This window comes from Perognathus longimembris, chromosome 10 (genome assembly GCF_023159225.1).
Source record: "Perognathus longimembris pacificus isolate PPM17 chromosome 10, ASM2315922v1, whole genome shotgun sequence".
Classification (NCBI taxonomy): domain Eukaryota; kingdom Metazoa; phylum Chordata; class Mammalia; order Rodentia; family Heteromyidae; genus Perognathus; species Perognathus longimembris.
The window spans coordinates 45,092,992-45,110,868 of NC_063170.1; the positions used below are offsets into that span (position 1 = coordinate 45,092,992).

A 17,877-nucleotide genomic window follows, 5' to 3' on the forward strand; every position below is an offset into this window, starting at 1 on the left:
GCACCTCCCTCGAATAAACCAGAACGTCCCTTGAGGCTTCTCCGAGACCCCACGCGCCCCTGTCTTCCTTGGCAAGTATGGGGAAGGGGGCAGGGCGTCCTGCAACCACACACTGACCGAGGCTATCCGTGGACCTTGCTCCTTCAGTCAGTTCCTTCTGGCCAGAGGAGATGCGTTGAGGGCGATAGGAGACCACACGGTAAGGGCGGACAGGCCCAGGACCTCCACGTGGACGGAGGTAGAGCTTAGCCCGGCAATATATAATCCATATATAAAATATAGAGGACTAAGTGCATTATAAAGAAAGATACCATTTTCTTGAGAAAAATTATGTTCTAAAATAAGTCAGATTCAGAGACAAAACATGCATATTTTCTCTCATATGGGAGCTGGATCTAAAATACAAACATGCACAATAACATACATAGGATTTTACACATATACACACAAACAAATCGAGTAAAGGGTGGTATATGTAGGGGGAGAGACCAATGGTGTAACTCCTCTGAACTAGTTAACTGCTTAAGAAAATGACTACTAGGAAGTGAAATCATGTTCAGGGAGTGGTAAATTGGGAGGCCATGAGAATGGAGGAAGGGTGAGCAAACGTAGTAATTATATTCAATGTACATTATGTAAAAATTGAACTATATAACTTGAGGGTAGTGATGAGAGGGGGAAAGATGGGAGGGAATGATGGAAGGGGTAATATTGGCCAATATGCATTGTACTCATAACTTGACTTATGGAATTGTAACTTCTTTGTTAAGCTACTTAATAACATGATTAATGCAATAAATAACATGATACCATTTTAAAACACAAAAATGTCATGAGTTTAATAGGGGAACTGTTTTGGGGAGATAGCCAGTGGGAGGGAGAAGAATGAAATGTGAGGGTGGCGAGTATGACAAAGTGAATTATATACATGGATAGAAACATTTTAGTGAATTTTCCTTGTAGAATTAATGATTATACTTTATATATGGCAATAAATATATTATCTTACTCTCTGAGCATTCCTGATAGAGAGGAATGGTATAAAATCCATCCAGCTTTCTCTTTTATATGTCTGGCAGTAGAGAACAAAGATAGATCCATTTACCTTTTTTAGTCTACCTCAACTGAGTTTATAGAATTGTGATTCGTTATCACTGCCAAAGATCTCTGCTCCTAAAGAGGTTATATATCAAAGGCCAAAACATTTCTTTCTCTCTGAAGGAACTACCCAAATTGAGGCAAGTTTCCTTCCTAAATGTAAAGGGGTAGGGCCCTCAGTTTCACCATCCAAATGCTAAAAGACACCTGGATGTTAGGTCATATATTTGACTGTCAGATATATGCGTGCTTTTGTGGTCTCTTGATGTCTAGAATCTTCTGACTCACCACTTTTATAGATTAAGATTGTAAAATAGACACAAGAGATACATTAAAGACAAAACAATAAAAAGTTCAATAATCAAATGAGTCTGGGAAATGATGCACTTCCTCTTAGTGATACACCACACACATACACACACACACACACACACACACACACACACACACACACACACACACCCTGCTGTGTGTTTTTGTTGGCTTTGTGTAGCAGCATTTCTCTAAAGTCCTGTCAGAGAACTCCATGTCTTGGAACATTACAAATACCTGGTGAAACAGACTTTGAGAATGCATTCAGGCATGATCAGATCTGCTCTGCTTGGTATGTACACAGGTTCTGAGGCCACATGCAGGGATAGGGTCTCACCTGGAAAAGCAGTACCCTTTCTCAAGCTATACACCTAAAGAGGCTGAGCAGGTTCCGAGGGTGAGTGTTTTATTTTGTCTTTAGGAGGAAAGCCACAAGCTGGACACATGGACGTATAAATCACCAGGGGTTCCACAGAACAGGACTCAGAGCTCTTCTCTTTCAAAACCCATTGTACTCTGTATTTGTTTCTAATTTTTCTCTTTTGGTATTTAATAAAAGCTTTTTGACAGTGCCAGCTGGTTATAGCTCCACAAAAGGCTAGCAAGGGGAGCCTCTGGCTTACAACTCACCATAAAGTGAAACGTACTTTCACAGAAATGTGCTTGAAAGAAAAATGACAGCACAGCTTACTACAGAGGGAATGGTTTCTGATCTGGCATAGTGGAACAAATGGAGTGGGGTCAAGACACTTTGGGGGCCCGCTGACGAATGAAGTTGGCAAGGGAAGTCCTGGTGGCCTTCTCCACCAGATGCTATCTGGGTCTGAGGTTTATGGAGTGTTTTATTTCCATAAGGTGGGCTGGTTGTCCTGGCATATTCACAAAAGACTGCCCCCAGGGCAGCAGCCTTCCACTGGGTGAAGAGCAGTCAATGTTTAGAATTAGTGAGTGGAGGAGCAGCCTCGGTGTGTCTAGAAAGGTTTTAGAATATGCCCTAAAGTACCTGAATCCTCAGAAAGCAGTTCTGCAACCCCTAGCTTTAGCATCTTCAAGCTCTTTTTTTTTCTTTTTTTTTTTTTTTGGCCAGTCCTGTGCCTTGAACTCAGGGCCTGAGCACTGTCCCTGGCTTCTTTTTGCTCAAGGCTAGCACTCTGCCACTTGAGCCACAGCGCCACTTCTGGCCGTTTTCTGTATATGTGGTACTGGGGAATTGAACCCAGGGCCTCATGTATACGAGGCTGGCACTCTTGCCACTAGGCCATATTCCCAGCCTCTTCAAGCTCTTCTTACAAATGCAAAATTTTCAGCTCTACCCTTGGACGACTGGATCAGAAACTCTGGAGGGAGTTGGCTTGCTGGGGTTTCTGATGCACCTAAAGTTTTTTTTTTTTTAAATCTATCTACTTTATTGTTATTATAAAGGTGCTGTTCAGAGCTAGGTATTGAGTACTTTTCCCTTTGGACAGTGTCTTCCCTCCCCTCCCTTCTCCAGTCCCTCCCTCCCGTCTCTACTCACTAGTTGTACAGTTCGTGTTCATCACGGCATCCAATGCACTCCACTGAAATGCAGCTCAAGTTTGATAGTCACCACCCTGTCAGGTGGCCAGGTGGCCCTTAGGATGGTCTACCTCCAATGTTCATCTGCTCTGGCTGTTTTGGGAGCTCTGGATTCTTAAAACTTTTTTCCTTTCTCTTTTCCTTCTGTTTCTGTTTACCCCTGGTCTGGAGGCAGGACACCATAGAAGAGATGGACAAGGAGATTACATTTTTTAAAATGTGTGCTGGTAGAAAGACTTGAACTTAAAGGCTTCACTCTCTGGCTTAGTTTATTAGCTCCATTTGGCACTCTACCACTTGAGTTATAGCACCACTTCCAACTTTTCGGTGGTTAGTTGGAGATAAAAAAGTCTCTCGGCTTTGTTTGCCTGGGCTGACTTTGAACCAGAATCCTCAGATCTCAGCCTTCTAAGTATATAGGATTATAGATGCGCCCACTGATGCCAGCTAAAAATAATATTACAAGGACCAGACTCAAGCTAAAACAGGAATTGGAATCCTGTAACAGATGAGTAGATCAATAAAATGTGGTATATATACACAATGGAATTTTACTTATCCACTACAAACAATAATATGTCATTTGTAGGGAAATGGATGGACCTAGAACAAAATATGCTAAATGAGGAAAGCCAAGCTCAGAGAAAGAACCAACTCATGTTTCTCATATATGGAAGCTAGATCTAAAATGTAAGTGGACATGATAATCTACACAGGACTGCAGGCATTCACACACAGACCAAAGGAGGATAGCTTAGGGGAGGAACACAACGGTGTAACTTCTCTGAGCTTTTAAAATATTATTTATTGCAATGAACTCCAGGAAATGGAAACATAGGTTTTTGGGTTTTTTTTTTGGTGGTTTTTATTGTGTTGTTGGTGGTGTTTGCTTTTGCTTTGGACATTGTTTATTGTTTATTGTTTATTTGGACATTGTCAAGGGGGACACAGAGATGGAGAGAAGGAGGGGTGAACAAAATGGAATCATGCTATTTAGTGTACACTATGTGAAAAATGACCTATGTAACTTGTGGGCAGGGATGGGAGAGAGAAACTGGAGGAAAGTGAAGGAAGGGGTGACAAAAAGAAATGTATTCATTACCTGACTTATGAAATAGTAGCCCCTCTGTACAACACCTTCATACCAATAAAATATTTACAAAACAGGAAGTAAAAACTGAAAAATTAGAGCATCATTCTTTTCTTCCATCACCTTCCATGTTTAGATGTTCAGTTAGTAGACAATGGAAATACAGTGCTGTCTGCATCTGTCTCCTCTGAGATGCTAAGAAGCTGGCAACTTTTTAAATGAGCAGAGAGAAAACTGGAGGACATGTATGGAAGTGGAAGTTGCTTTGAGTCATCCAGAACACACTGTCTCTGATAATAATTAGGGGTTGGTAGCTGACCTAACTACTCGTAATCACCCAGCTAAGAAAGGCTAAAGACAAGAACCCTCATTTGGAGTCTGTACTCCCAATGTGGGAAGTCTTCACTTCTAATGATTGGAGCAGAAAGTTTTCCCTTCTCTTTCCTATTCTTCCATACTTTATCCTGGTGAACTAAAATGAATCCCTATTTAATGGCCACCTTGTAGCCGGGTGCTTATGGCTCTGAGCTATAATCCTAGCCAACTCAGGAGGATGAGATTGGAGGACTGAGATTTGAAGGCAACCTCAGAAGACAAATCTGAGACTCTTACCTCCAAATAACCAGAAAATAGCCTAACGTCGGGGTATGGCTCAAATGGCTACTTTATGAAACTTTCCTTTGGTTGAAACCCCTTGGAATGTTTTTTTTTTTTTAATTGCAGATCTCAAGTTCTTGTGATTTTTAAAGAAATAGGAATAGTATGCCTGGTATACTGTTTTTTGCTGTGAAGCTTTTAGACTTAATTAATCTAGAAAAACAGCATGCTCTATGTGGTCAATTTAGCATAACTCTCCTGGCCTCTAATTTGGTTAATTTAGATGACCTTATAGTCCCAGTACTTGGCAAACTCTATCAGAGATCTTCAGGACTCTATAAGGTACAGTGAATTTTGACATCTTTAAAACTGGTTTTGGTAGTAGTGGAGTTTGAACTTGGTCTTATACTTGCTAGGTAGGTGCTCTACCAATTGAGCCATGTCTCTAACCCTTTTGTCACTGGTTATATTCGGTGGTTATTTTTAGTGTCTTGCTTAATGCTGGGGTTTGTTTGGGCTGTGACCTTCCACCTTGTTCTTTTCTGAGTCACTAGGGATGAGAGAAGTGTGCCATTATCCTTCCCTCATAGCTAGAATAACAGGTGTGTGCCACATTGCCCAGCTATTGCTTGAGATGGAGTCTCAAGGCCTAGGCTGGCCTTAAGCCACAATCCATGGATCTCTACCGTCTAAGGAGAGAACAGACTTAAGCCACTGTGCTTAGCTGACTTTTGACATCTTTGCTTTTGTGAACACAACGTTATCATAAGCTTTGCCTGCACCCTGTCATCATAGCCATAGCCTTAGGATGCACAAAAAACTTCCACATCATGTTGTATATTTTTATAGGCCTCTTCTATCTCTAATTAGTTCTTTTTTTTTCTTCAAGAGTAGTTGCTTGATTTTTAAAAGTGTACTCTATTTTGATTCTATCTTCAACTACATTCTAACCATTTGTACGGTTATTAGGTGGCCTCGTTCAGCTTCATCAACTTAGTTCTACAATGTTTCCTGACTTCCAGTTTATGCAATGATCCAAGCACTGTGGTAACCACTTTTATGTAGACTATAGCCTATAAACTTTTTAGCTGCCTCACCAGTATCTATTATCCTTCTTTGGAGGCAAGGCAATACATTAAGAGAGGTTATATAACTTGTCAAAGGTCATAGGGCTGATATGTGGCAACCCGAATGCACACTAGAGTGTATGGCCGAGACAGACAGTATGCTTGTGTTGTTCTGTTGATGCATTCATTGGTAGCTTACCCTAGGGTCTAGGGTTCTATCAGGCTGTGAGGATCAAATCTACAGTAATTCTTTATAGTTGTCCATTGGTCCTCTTTGAGATATCCAGAAATGTAATCAGTTTTAGACAAGGGAATTTATACTCCTAGACAGCTTAGGTACTGGTGGCTCACACCTGTTTTCCTAGCTACTCAGGAGGATGAGATGGCTCGAAGTCAGGCCAAGCAAGCAGGAAAAATCTGTGAAATTTATCTCCAATTAACTACCAAAAATCTGGGAGTGTAGCTGTTGTTCAAGGGGTAGAGCACTAATCTTGAGCAAAAAAGTTCAGGGACAGTGCTCAGGCTCTGAGTTCAAGCCTCAGGACCAGCACAAAATAAAACAAGGCTACACATTCCTTGTTGGATGCTTAGCCTATGAAATTCTCTTTTGCATATTGAGAAATGGCAGTCTGCTTTCAGCATAAGGATTTATTCTCTTTGTCCCATTCAAATTTTCAAGTAATGAACTACAGGGCCCATTATTTCCAGATACATTTGTGCCATTTCAGATGCAAATTAAGGACTCAAGTTCTAGAACAGTATCATTCATATATATGTATATATATATATATATATATATATATATATATATATATATCTCCATCCTTAGGATGAAGATTCAGGGTTTTATTCTGATTGATATTTTCTAAGACCAAAGGCAAACTGTAAAGTTTCCTCGTGCTATGAGAGAATTAAACACTATCCAAAGAGGACACAAGATCCACACAGTTGGAGTTGCAAGGATGACTTTGGAAATGTTTTAGACCACTGTTATTATCTCAGAATTCTTCTGTTTTCTAAGCCAGCAGCAGAATATCTGTGTTACTTTCATGAATAAACATTTAGCTCAAATTCAAAACCAAGTCTGTAATGATCCAATATGGTCTCTTGTAGAGCATCATAGTCCAGAAAGAACAATGAAATTTTGGTTTGGAAATAACTTGAGTTGAAATACTGGTTTAATATACTAATGAGGTGTACTGCATGGCTAAAAGTGAGGTGGGTGTAGGTGTTTTCATTCATCTTCCCCAGTAGATCATGGAGAGAGAGAGAGGTTTTCTTTTCTTTTTTTTTTTTTTTTTTTTTTTGGCACACTTGAATAGCAACTAAGCAGGAAGAGGTTGGTAGTGAAAGTTAGGCTCTTATTTCACTCACTTGTACTGCTTCTGTTAAGTAGAAATTTATTTAAATGTTTTGAAAGTTCACTGATTTACATGTTTCAATACATTCCAAGATCACTTTGTGATTGATTTTTACAAGAATGTGCATAGTTTAATTCCACCTCATATTCATTATGGTTAATATATTTCCCTCTCTCTAGAAAAAATGCACTCTTCTGTATTTTGTTGTTTATGGATGTCATTTGTGTACCTCATTTTATGTGATTTTTAGTTATCTATAGCAATATATTTTCCCTTAGTTTGATGTGTTAAGATAATGATTTCTTTGTAATTCACACTGATGAAATCGAGTTGAAAAGTTGAATGGCTTTGTGAGGGGAATGTTTTTGACATTTAAAAGATATAGTGTACTTTATCCCAGGGCAATGTCTCAGAGATTAACTTTAAAATAAATTTCCATCATAATAGGAATAATGAATGAGTGATTGAGTCATTTACATTTACTTTGCCTTTCTACCTTTCAGAATAACGAGTGCAAAGATCTAGACTACCACAATTGATGTAATTTTCAAAAGATTCTTTGTTCACTAAAGGCTTCAGTCTTCCACTTACACTTGAAAAATGTTAGGAAGAATGGCAGGTAAAAAGTTCAAGGTATGGAACAGAGCACCACATAGGTGAGCTGTAAGAACAATGTGTAGGTGAGCTGTAAGAACAATGTGCTATGTGCAGATCCCTCTCATAAAAGACCTCATATCGTGGTGTTGCATTTTTGTGCAGTATCCAGAAAAGGAAAAGCTACAGGAAGAGAAAGTGGGTGAGTGGTGGCCAAAGGAATGGGAGTAGCTGGAAGTTGTTTTGGGGTGATGGGAATGTTCTAAAGACTGTGGTGATGGTTGCAAGCCTCTGTAAATACACTATCCATCACCTGTCCATCTAAAGCAGGAGAATCTGATACTACATAAGTTATATGACAATTATGTTTTATAAAAGTAGAAGTGGATGCTCACTTTGGCGCAGGACATACACTAAAATATATGGCACGATATAGGGAAGATGAGCTTGGCCCCTACATAAGGATTAAGTGCAAATTTGTGAAGCATTCCACATGTTTATAATAAAAGGTGAAGAAAATAGGAATAGAAAAGATGTACTTGAAATTAATAAAGGGCTATCTTGGAAATAAACTATACAACTTGGGGGGTCAGGGGGCCAGGAGGGAAAATACTGGGAGAGGAATGAGTGAGGGGATGAAACTGTTCAAAAGAAATGTAGTCAACACCTGACTTAGGTAACTGTAACTCATCTGTTTACCACTTTTACAATAAAAATGAAGAAAAAAATGAATAAAGGGTATAAATAACAAACATAGTAAATATCATATTAAATGGGGGGGGGGGAGAAACAAACTGTTTCCCCAAAGTCAAGAACAGGACAAAGATGTCCATTTTCCTCGCTCTTTTTCAACATTGTACTAGAATTCCTAAGCAGAGCAATTACGCAGGAGAAATAAAAGGGATTCAAGTAGGGAATGAAGAAATCAGATCCTCTGTATTTGTTAATGATATGATCCTGTATTTAACAGAAACTACAGACTCCACCAAAAAGTTCAAGAACTGATATTTTGGAAAAGTAGAATATAAAAATCAATACTCAAAAAAGGAAAACAAAAAAAAATCAATACTCAAAAAACCAGCAGCCTTTCTATATACCAACAACAAAACGGCTGAGAAAGAAATTAGGAGAACAATTCTATTTACAATAGCCTCCAAAACAATGATACCTAGGCACCAACCTAATGAAGTGAAATACCTTTATAATGAAAACTACAAGTCCTTGAAGAAATTGAAGAAAGTATCAGTAGGTTGAAAAAATCCTATAGTCATGGATTGGCAGATTTAATATTGTGAAAATGGCCATACTACCAAAAGAAGTATAAAATACAATGCAATCTATATTTATAAAAATCCCATTCTTCACAGAATTATGGTGCAAAAGTCAGTATGGAGGCAAAGTAAGACCCTAAATTGCAATTGCAATTCTGAGTAATAAGACCACTGCTGGAGGTATCAAAATACCAGTCTTCAAAGTATACTACAGAACTATGGTAATGAAATCAACATGATACTCATATAAAAACAGACCTGATGACCAATGGAATTGCATAGAAGGTTCAGAAATAAGACCACACACCTATACCTACTTTTTGACACATACAATGGAGAAGTGACAGTATTTTAAACAAATGGTGCTTAGAAAACAATGCATTTTCAGGAGACTGAAATTGGACCTCTCTTACCCTGTATAAAAGTCAACCTAGTTAGATCAAAGACCTCAAAGTAAGAAATTTTAGGTTTACCATGGAAAAAGACAGGAAAAAAATACTGAAAGATATTGGCACAGGTGTAAATTTTTCCCCAAATTGGACTCTAGATGCTCAGTGGATGGTAGTAAGAATTGACAAATGGGACTACATCAAATTAAAGAGTTTCTGCACAACAAAAGAAAAATCATTAGAATCACATGACAAACCACAGAATAGGTGAAAATCTTCACTAGCTATTCAGCAGATAAAGTATTAGTATCTAGAATACACAGGTAACATAAGGGAACAAGCAATCCTAGCAACAAATTGGCAAGGAAACTGAATAGATAATTCTCACAAAAAGAAATACAAATGGCTAATAGTATTTGATATCGTTAGCCATTATGAAAATGCAAGCTAAAGCCACATTAAAATTTTAACTCATTCTAGTCATAGAGGCAGTCATCCAGAAAACAAACAATAAATGCTGGACAGGATGGGGATTAAGAAGAACCTTCATACATTGTTTGTGGGAATGCAAAGTCTTGCAGCCTCTGTGGATGTCAGTATGGAGTTTCTCCCAAAGACCAAAAATAAATTCTCCTTATGAACTTACAATATAATGATAATGAACTTATCATTAGTCATATATCTGTTTTTGTTTTTGTTTATTGGTACTTGGGATCAAACCTAGGACACTGCACTTGCTAGGCAAGCACTTTGCCACCGAGCTACATCCCAGTCCTTATTCATATATCTAAAGGAACATAAACCAATACACAGAGGGACACTTGCATATCCATGTTTATTGCAACACTGCCTGCAGTAGCCAGATGTTGGAATAAAGAAGGTGTGGTGGTGGTGGTGGTGGTGGTGTGTGTGTGTGCGCTCATACTATGGAATATTACACAGCCATATAGAAAAATGAAACCATGTCACTTGCAGGAAAATGGACACAACTAGAGGACCTCATACTGAGCAACACAAGCCAGGCTCAAAGAAGCGAAAAACCATGTTTTCACTCATATGTAGAAGCTTGACCTAAAAGACACACATAGTTATAAACCTATATGTAAGTATATATGTATATATTCATATTCATGATTACTTATACAATTGAACATAGACCATGAATCAAGATGAGAGACTACTCAGGAGAAGGAGGGGAAATGGAGGGTGACTAACTTTACAAAACATTGCAAGTACATACTAATACAGCCTAGAGTAAATTCAACATAAGCAGATGATCAATAGGGGGGACAGGGGCTGGGGATATGGCCTAGTGGCAAGAGTGCTTGCCTCATATACATGAAGCCCTATGTTCGATTCCCCAGCACCACGTATACAGAAAACGGCCATAAGTGGTGCTGTGGCTCAAGTGGCAGAGTGCTAGCCTTGAGCGGGAAGAAGCCAGGGACAGTGCTCAGGCCCTGAGTCCAAGGCCCAGGATTGGCAAAAAAAAAAAAAAAAGAAGAAATGTACTCATTACCTGGCTTATGAAATGGTAACTCCTCTGTACAACACCTTAATAGTAACAACAAAATTATATAAAAAAATAGGGGGAACAGAAAGGAGAAATAGACTCTTGTTGGTTGGGAACTAGCCTGTGCTGGTGGGGAGGATAAATGAAGTTTTATACTGTCAAAATAGATTATTTGCAAGTATAAAAATGAAACAAGGAAACTTGTTGGAGATGATGATTTGCAGAGGGGATGAAAATGAGGCAGACAGTATGGAAGAGGGGCGAGACTGATTGTAATAGAGTATAAACTATGTATGGTGATGTAACAATGAGCTCAGCCCCTGGGTAACTAATACCAGCCAGACAATAGAATTTCCATCATTACTAGATTGTTAATAGATTTACTGATTATTTCAAAGCTTAGCCTCAATGTTCCGCTAACATGTCTGTTTAAAAATCGCAGGAAGACCTGGGTACTGGTGGCTCACACCTGTAATCCTAGCTTCTCAGGAAGCTGAGATCAGAGGGTCACCATTCAAAGCTAGGCCAGGGAGGAAAGTTCATGAGATTCTTATTTCCAATTAACCAGCAAAAAGGCAAAAGTGCAGCTGTGGCTCATGTGGTAGAAGGCTAGCCTTGAGCCCAAAAACTCAGGAACAGTGTCCAGGCCCCGAGTTCAAGTCTCAGGACTGGTACACATGCATGTTGGGGAGGGGTTTGAGGCTCAAGGGATCATGCCTATACTTTTCGCTTAGAGGATCACAGTTCAAAGCCAACTTGGGCAGAAAAATCTGTGAGACTCCATCTCTAATGAACAAAATGCCAGACTGGAGGCTTTATGGCTTAAGCAATAGCAAGATTGTCAAGCAACAGCGTGGGATCCTGAATTCAAGTCCTGATACTAACACACACACACACACACACACACACACACACACACACACACACACATCCCAGGAAGGAAAAGGGGTATGCTTTCGATTCTCAGCACATAGTACATTATTGGATACATAGAACATACTTGAATGAAAACATTTTTAGTAAGCACCAAGATGAATTCACAGTGTCTGGTGAACCAAACTGGCATTGTTATGAGCCCAAATAAATTAATGAGAACACAGGAAAGCATTTAAATAACATTTTGTGACCCCTGTAAAGAGGGGAAAAACAACACAAACAAACACAAGTCACCCTGATGGAGAATGAGCAAGAGAGGAAGACATATTTGAACTGGGGATGGAAGAGAATTTAAGAGTTTTTGAAATAGGATCAACTTTTCTTTTAATTTTAAAGTTAACTTGCTGTTGCCACTCCTCAGATCCAAATCTAGAAATGGTGAGCTTACATTCTTAATTTTATTTCAACACATCAAGACGTTCTACAAAGATTCACAGAAAATATGCAGTGACACTGTTTTTTTTTTTTTTAAATAATGTAATCTGATTGCACAAAGAAAAGAATGTCCAGTGAAAATGTGAAATGACTGTAAGCGGTGGCATCTGCTTGTGATCGTCAGGGCATCTACCAAGCCCAGTAGTTTTGCCAGTGTCATCTTGTCTTTCCTTCCTGAATGAACTATGCCAGGGGTGACAGAGAAACAAGTAACCTTGACTCTCCAGATTCACCCTCAGAACACTGAATGGAGCTTCTGAACAGAGCTTTTGGGACATACACTTCCCTCTAATTCAAGGAGATAATGAACCAGCCCACCGATGAAGAGCTGAACTATGTGGGGGCCTTAGCATATAAAGATCCAAACTATTTCTGAGTCACATAATGAAATTCAAATTCTTACAGGAACAAACATGTGCCACAGCTACTTTTTAATACTTCTGCCAAAAAATTATAATCTGATTCTAATCACAGGGAAAAGTCAGTCAAACCTAACTTGTGGGACATGCTGCAAAGCAGTCAGCCTGCACTTAGAAATGCCATTCCCAGCTGGTGGCTCACTAGCTACTCTGGAGGCTGACACCTGAGGATTGCAGTTTGAAGCTAGCCTGGGCAGGAAAGCCTTTGAGACTCTCATTTCTTTCAAAAAAGCCTGAAATGTATTTGTGGCTCAAGTGGTAGCCCTGCCTACAAAAGCTCAGGGACAGTGCTCAGGCCTTGACTTCAAGCCCCAGGAACTCAGGGCCTAGATGTTGTCCCTTAGCTTTTTTTTTTTTTTTTTAAATATAAACAGTTTATTTACTCTAAACAGCAGCACAGACAAAAGGCTATATAAACACAAAGGAAGTGGTGCATAATGGAGACCCTGGCTGACTTTGGATCTGAGGCTCATAAGCAACAGCCCAGGTTGTGAAGAGAATGTGTGGGAGGGAGGGAGCGGTGTGTGTGTGTGTGTGTGTGTCTACAGATCTCTTAAACGGTGTGAAGCATGCCTGCATCTGAGAGCAAAGGAACTAGCTCCTAGGGGCTTTCCCAAGTGTAAACGTTTATCATTTTATAGCAGTTGAAATACTGACATCAATATTAAAATAAAAGCAAGTTTTACATAACAATCAAAAATACAAAAGACTGAAGAGACCCTGTATGAAAAACTGGGGCAATTCAGCGAAATGGAGAAGTGTATGCAAGTGGCGAAATGGAAAATGGCGCCTGCCCAACCCTCCCAGGCAACTAGTAATTGTATGGAGCGTCTTAGATTAGCAAAATGTTGTAAACAAGTTCTTGCCAAACCAATCCCTTTCTTTCACAGTGCCAAGGGCGCTGCTTAAGAGGGTGCGAACTTCTTGGCTTGTGCCCGAACCCTTTTCTCATACTCCATTCTGTTTTGGCAGTAAATTGTATAGGCATCTGCTTGAGTTGGGTCTTGGATATTTAGTTCATTTATAAGTTCCTGTATTCCTAATAAGATCTGCTTGATCGTGATGGCAGGACTCCAGTCCTTGTCTTCCTCCAGGATGGACAGGCACACTGTACCAGAAGAGTACATATTTGGGTGGAACAGCGGTGGCTCAAATTTACATTTTGGTGGAGAAGATGGGTAATCATCCTTGAAAAGCATCCGCAGTTTGAACAAGCCTCCTTCCCATGGAGTCCCCTTCTTCCCTGGGATGGCCCACTCCCAGTTCATCAGGTTCATTGTGCCATCCAGATTCTTGGTTGGGATAGCCACTAAAGCCAAACGGATGGTCTTTCCTCTGCGCCTTTCTCTCCTGGGCGAGTCTGCTGAGGGTGATCCCCAACATATTCAAACTCCCTGGGAGGCCGCGGCCGGTTGCAGGGGAGGCTATCCCTTAGCTTTTTCACTCAAAGCTTGCGCTCTACAACTTGAGCCACAGCTCTACTTCCACCTTTTTAGTAGAGATAAGAGTCTCCAGGACTTTTCCTGCCTTGGCTGGCTTTAAACCATGATGATCATATCTCAGCCTCCTGGGTAGCTAGGATTACAGGTGTAAGCTAACCAGCAACCAGCTCTATTCTATAGTTTTTGGAGATTACATAGTGTGGTGAAAATACTTAACAATAATATAGTTTTGCAAAGTATCAATAGATCTTACATGCTCTCACCATGGAAAAAATTATAAGGATTGGGGCGATGAGTTTGTTATATCATTTAGCTTGACTTAATAATTTAACAATGTATACATATATCAAAGTAATGCACTATATACTATAAGTGTATTCAATGTTTAAAGTATATTTTAAGGGCTGGGGATATGGCCTAGTGGCAAGAGTGCTTGCCTCGTATACATGAAGCCCTGGGTTTGGTTCCCCAGCACCACATATATAGAAAACGGCCAGAAGTGGCGCTGTGGCTCAAGTGGCAGAGTGCTAGCCTTGAGCAAAAAGAAGCCAGGGACAGTGCTCAGGCCCTGAGTCCAAGCCCCAGGACTGGCAAAAAAAAAAAAAAAAAAAAAAAATATATATATATATATATATATTAATAAAGTTGTGGGAGGGAAGAAGCAGACTAGAGATACACATGAGCTCAACAAAATACATAATTCTGGAGCCTGGAGCAGAAAAATAATCAGTATAAAAGATAATTGGTAGTAGCCTCACCTGGCCCTGCCCAGAGGAATGAAACCCATGAAAATCATTCATCAAGGTCAAGTCCTCACTCCAGCCATGGTCCTCATCCCATGTTATCCTTTCTCAAGGGGGATGGGTACAAGAATGCATGGAATTTAAATAAAACCTGTATATCAGAAGATACTATGTGTCAATGATAAATTTCTTCATTTCTGATCATTATACCATGGCTTAGAGAATTTCTATGTTTTGAGGAGACATATTTAAGTATTTAGAGTTGAGGGAGATGATATTTGGAGCTTATTGTCAATGGCATGAGGTTTGGTGCATATACAAACCCATACATCCTGTCACATGGACAGAGGATAAGACCATTGGGGTAAAATGTTAACAGTGGGTGACATCCAGGTTAAAGGGCATATGGAAACTTTTCATGCTATTGCAGCTTCTAGTTACGCTTGAGACTACTTTAAAGTAAAAATGTTAAAAGGAATCTATGGGTCTTCCTAAGAGATCTTCCAAGAAAACATGTAACTTATTCAAACTTCAAGAGTGATCACTGTTGACCAATTTTGTTTTTCCAGTTCAACTCAGAAACAGAAACCAAGTCAAAAAGCAAATGGATTTACAAAAACAATGATCAAAAATAAGTATTTGTTTGATTTGAGAAAAATCAGTGAGATTTTCAATGTGATATTCTTGATATTGCGAAGTCTTAGAAAAGAATCATGGGATGGTATTAATTTCCATTTGGGAGGAAGGAGGTAGGACTCAGCAGACACAGTTTACCGATGGGCCTATCACAAGTGACTAGGAAGGGATAACAAAGCACTGTTTCCTATGTCTTCTCATAAATATTAAGAACTTCTTGTAGATACTGGTTCCCTTGGAAACCCATTTAATTGAAACTGCTGTAAAAATTAACATGCATTTTTCCCCCTCCTAAAAGGGCAGTAGCTCCTTTTACTTACACAGTTTTTGACCTTTAGTTTTATATCTTGGGCTTTATTATAAGTTCTCTCCAGAGCTAGTCAAACAAAGAGCCCAGTCCAAAGTTATCTTTTCATTAGTTCTGAGGGTTGACTTAAAATAGTATATGGCCTTTCTAGTTGCACATCATGGATGGTTCTGGGCAGTGGCAGTAAAATATGCCACTCACAGTATATTGCCATTTAGACTAATAAACCATCCACCCACACACAATATTCTAACTCAAATGCCAAGTGACTTCATAACAAAGAACCGAGTCTAACAGTTTTATTTTTGATACAGTTCTATATTTTAAGAGGCCCGTGTATAAGACAATTTTCACAAATATCACAGGACAGAGTTCCACCAGAGACCAAAATCCTGTGTCAGGCCCATGTCATGGAGAAGTCCCTGGACTATGCAGGCTTTCTGTCTCTCATCTTATTTCCAAAGCTCACCTGGTTCTGGATTTCTGGTACCCTTCCTATCCCCCAAAACAAAAGAGGCTCATGTCTATCCCAATTTAATCAAGGAGACTGAATGATCCAGATTTAAAAGACTAAGCTGTAAATACAGCCACCATCAGAATCAGCCACAAAGAGGATAATCAGAGAGAGCAAACAGCCCTGCATCAAGGTAGGTGGTTGGTGCAGGTGAAAGGGTCTCCAGGATGTCACCAACATTGTTGTATCACCTGGGCATGTCACTTAAACCTTTTACCCTGGGGAGATGAGGACATAATCAGTTGTGTCACCAACTGTATCAGAGGAGTGAGCTCATCACAGAATGTGAACATGTCACCAGGGTCTTCCCTAGGGAACTGCACGGGGTCTAGACCCTTATGGAGGGATGAGTTAGAGAAGCATCATGAGAGGAAAAAGAGGCTGCTGAAAGAGACAGTAGAGGGAATAATTTCCCTGTGCATCCTGGAGTTGATACTGTTTTCATTGGATTGATTATCACATAGGTTTTGGGAGCTAGTACTGATTTAGCATACTTTATCCTGTTTTTCCTTAAAAGGGGAAATATATACTGAAGAGCTAATGTAACAATGGAGTGCTGACTTTTTTCTTTGTGGTTTATTAATCTCTGACTATGTTCTTTGTTGGAGAAAATTCAGTGATTTATCTAGTGTTAAGAAGTTAGGCAAGGGCTGGGGATATAGCCTAGTGGCAAGAGTGCCTGCCTCGGATACACGAGGCCCTAGGTTCGATTCCCCAGCACCACATATACAGAAAACGGCCAGAAGTGGCGCTGTGGCTCAAGTGGCAGAGTGCTAGCCTTGAGCGGGAAGAAGCCAGGGACAGTGCTCAGGCCCTGAGTCCAAGGCCCAGGACTGGCCAAAAAAAAAAAAAAAAAAAAAAGAAGTTAGGCAAAGTAAGTCAAGCTCAGAGAGACAGCACATTTCTCACATGTGGAAGCTAGATCTAAAATATAACTGGTCATAACATATATAGGGTTTTAGGCAATCACACACAAACAGACTACAGGAGAATATTCTTAGGGAGGAACACAATGCTGCAACTTCTCTGAACATTTAAAATTGTATTTATGGAATCAAACTCCAGGAAATGGAAATAAGGGTTTGTTTGTTATTGTTGGTGTTTGTTTTTCATTTGCCTTTTTTTTTCTTTGCAATGGGTAAGGGACTTAACCACAGTGGGAGGGAGGAAGGATGAACAAATGCAATCATGCTATTCAGTATACACTATGTGGAAAATGACCTATGTAACTTTTGGGTAGGGATTGGAGGGGAAAACAAAGGAAGTGACGAAATTGTCAAAAATGTACTCATTATAAACCACTGTGTATAACATGTTAATAACAAAATTATTTTTTAAAAGTGTCAGAGCCGAGAACCAAATTGTAGCCAAGTGATCTAAACATTCTCTGTATCTATGAAGTGTTAGACAAGATCCCTAGAATTTAATCCAGTAGGCCAGCAACATAACTGGGAGATTCTGGAGTTATTTCTGGACAGCAGGTGAACAAAATGTTATTCACATATTTGTTTAACTTCAGTACATTTTGTAGTTTCAATCTGTACTCAAAGTCAGTCCTTTGGAAGGAGTGGTAGGTGGCATCTGTCTTCAAATCAG

At 39.6% G+C, this 17,877-nt stretch overlaps 1 protein-coding gene, 1 non-coding gene and 1 pseudogene across 5 annotated transcripts in view; 1 reads left to right on the forward strand and 2 right to left on the reverse strand.

Annotated features, from left to right (window-relative positions):
• The window catches only part of Thrb (thyroid hormone receptor beta), a 374,473-nt gene that overhangs the window by 54,226 nt on the left and 302,370 nt on the right, over nucleotides 1-17,877 (reverse strand). The gene's annotated exons all lie outside the window — the stretch shown is intronic.
• Nucleotides 8,072-8,175, forward strand: LOC125358936. Its single transcript, XR_007212453.1, has one exon. It is a non-coding gene; the product is annotated as a U6 spliceosomal RNA (small nuclear RNA).
• Nucleotides 13,527-14,057, reverse strand: LOC125358666 (annotated as a pseudogene).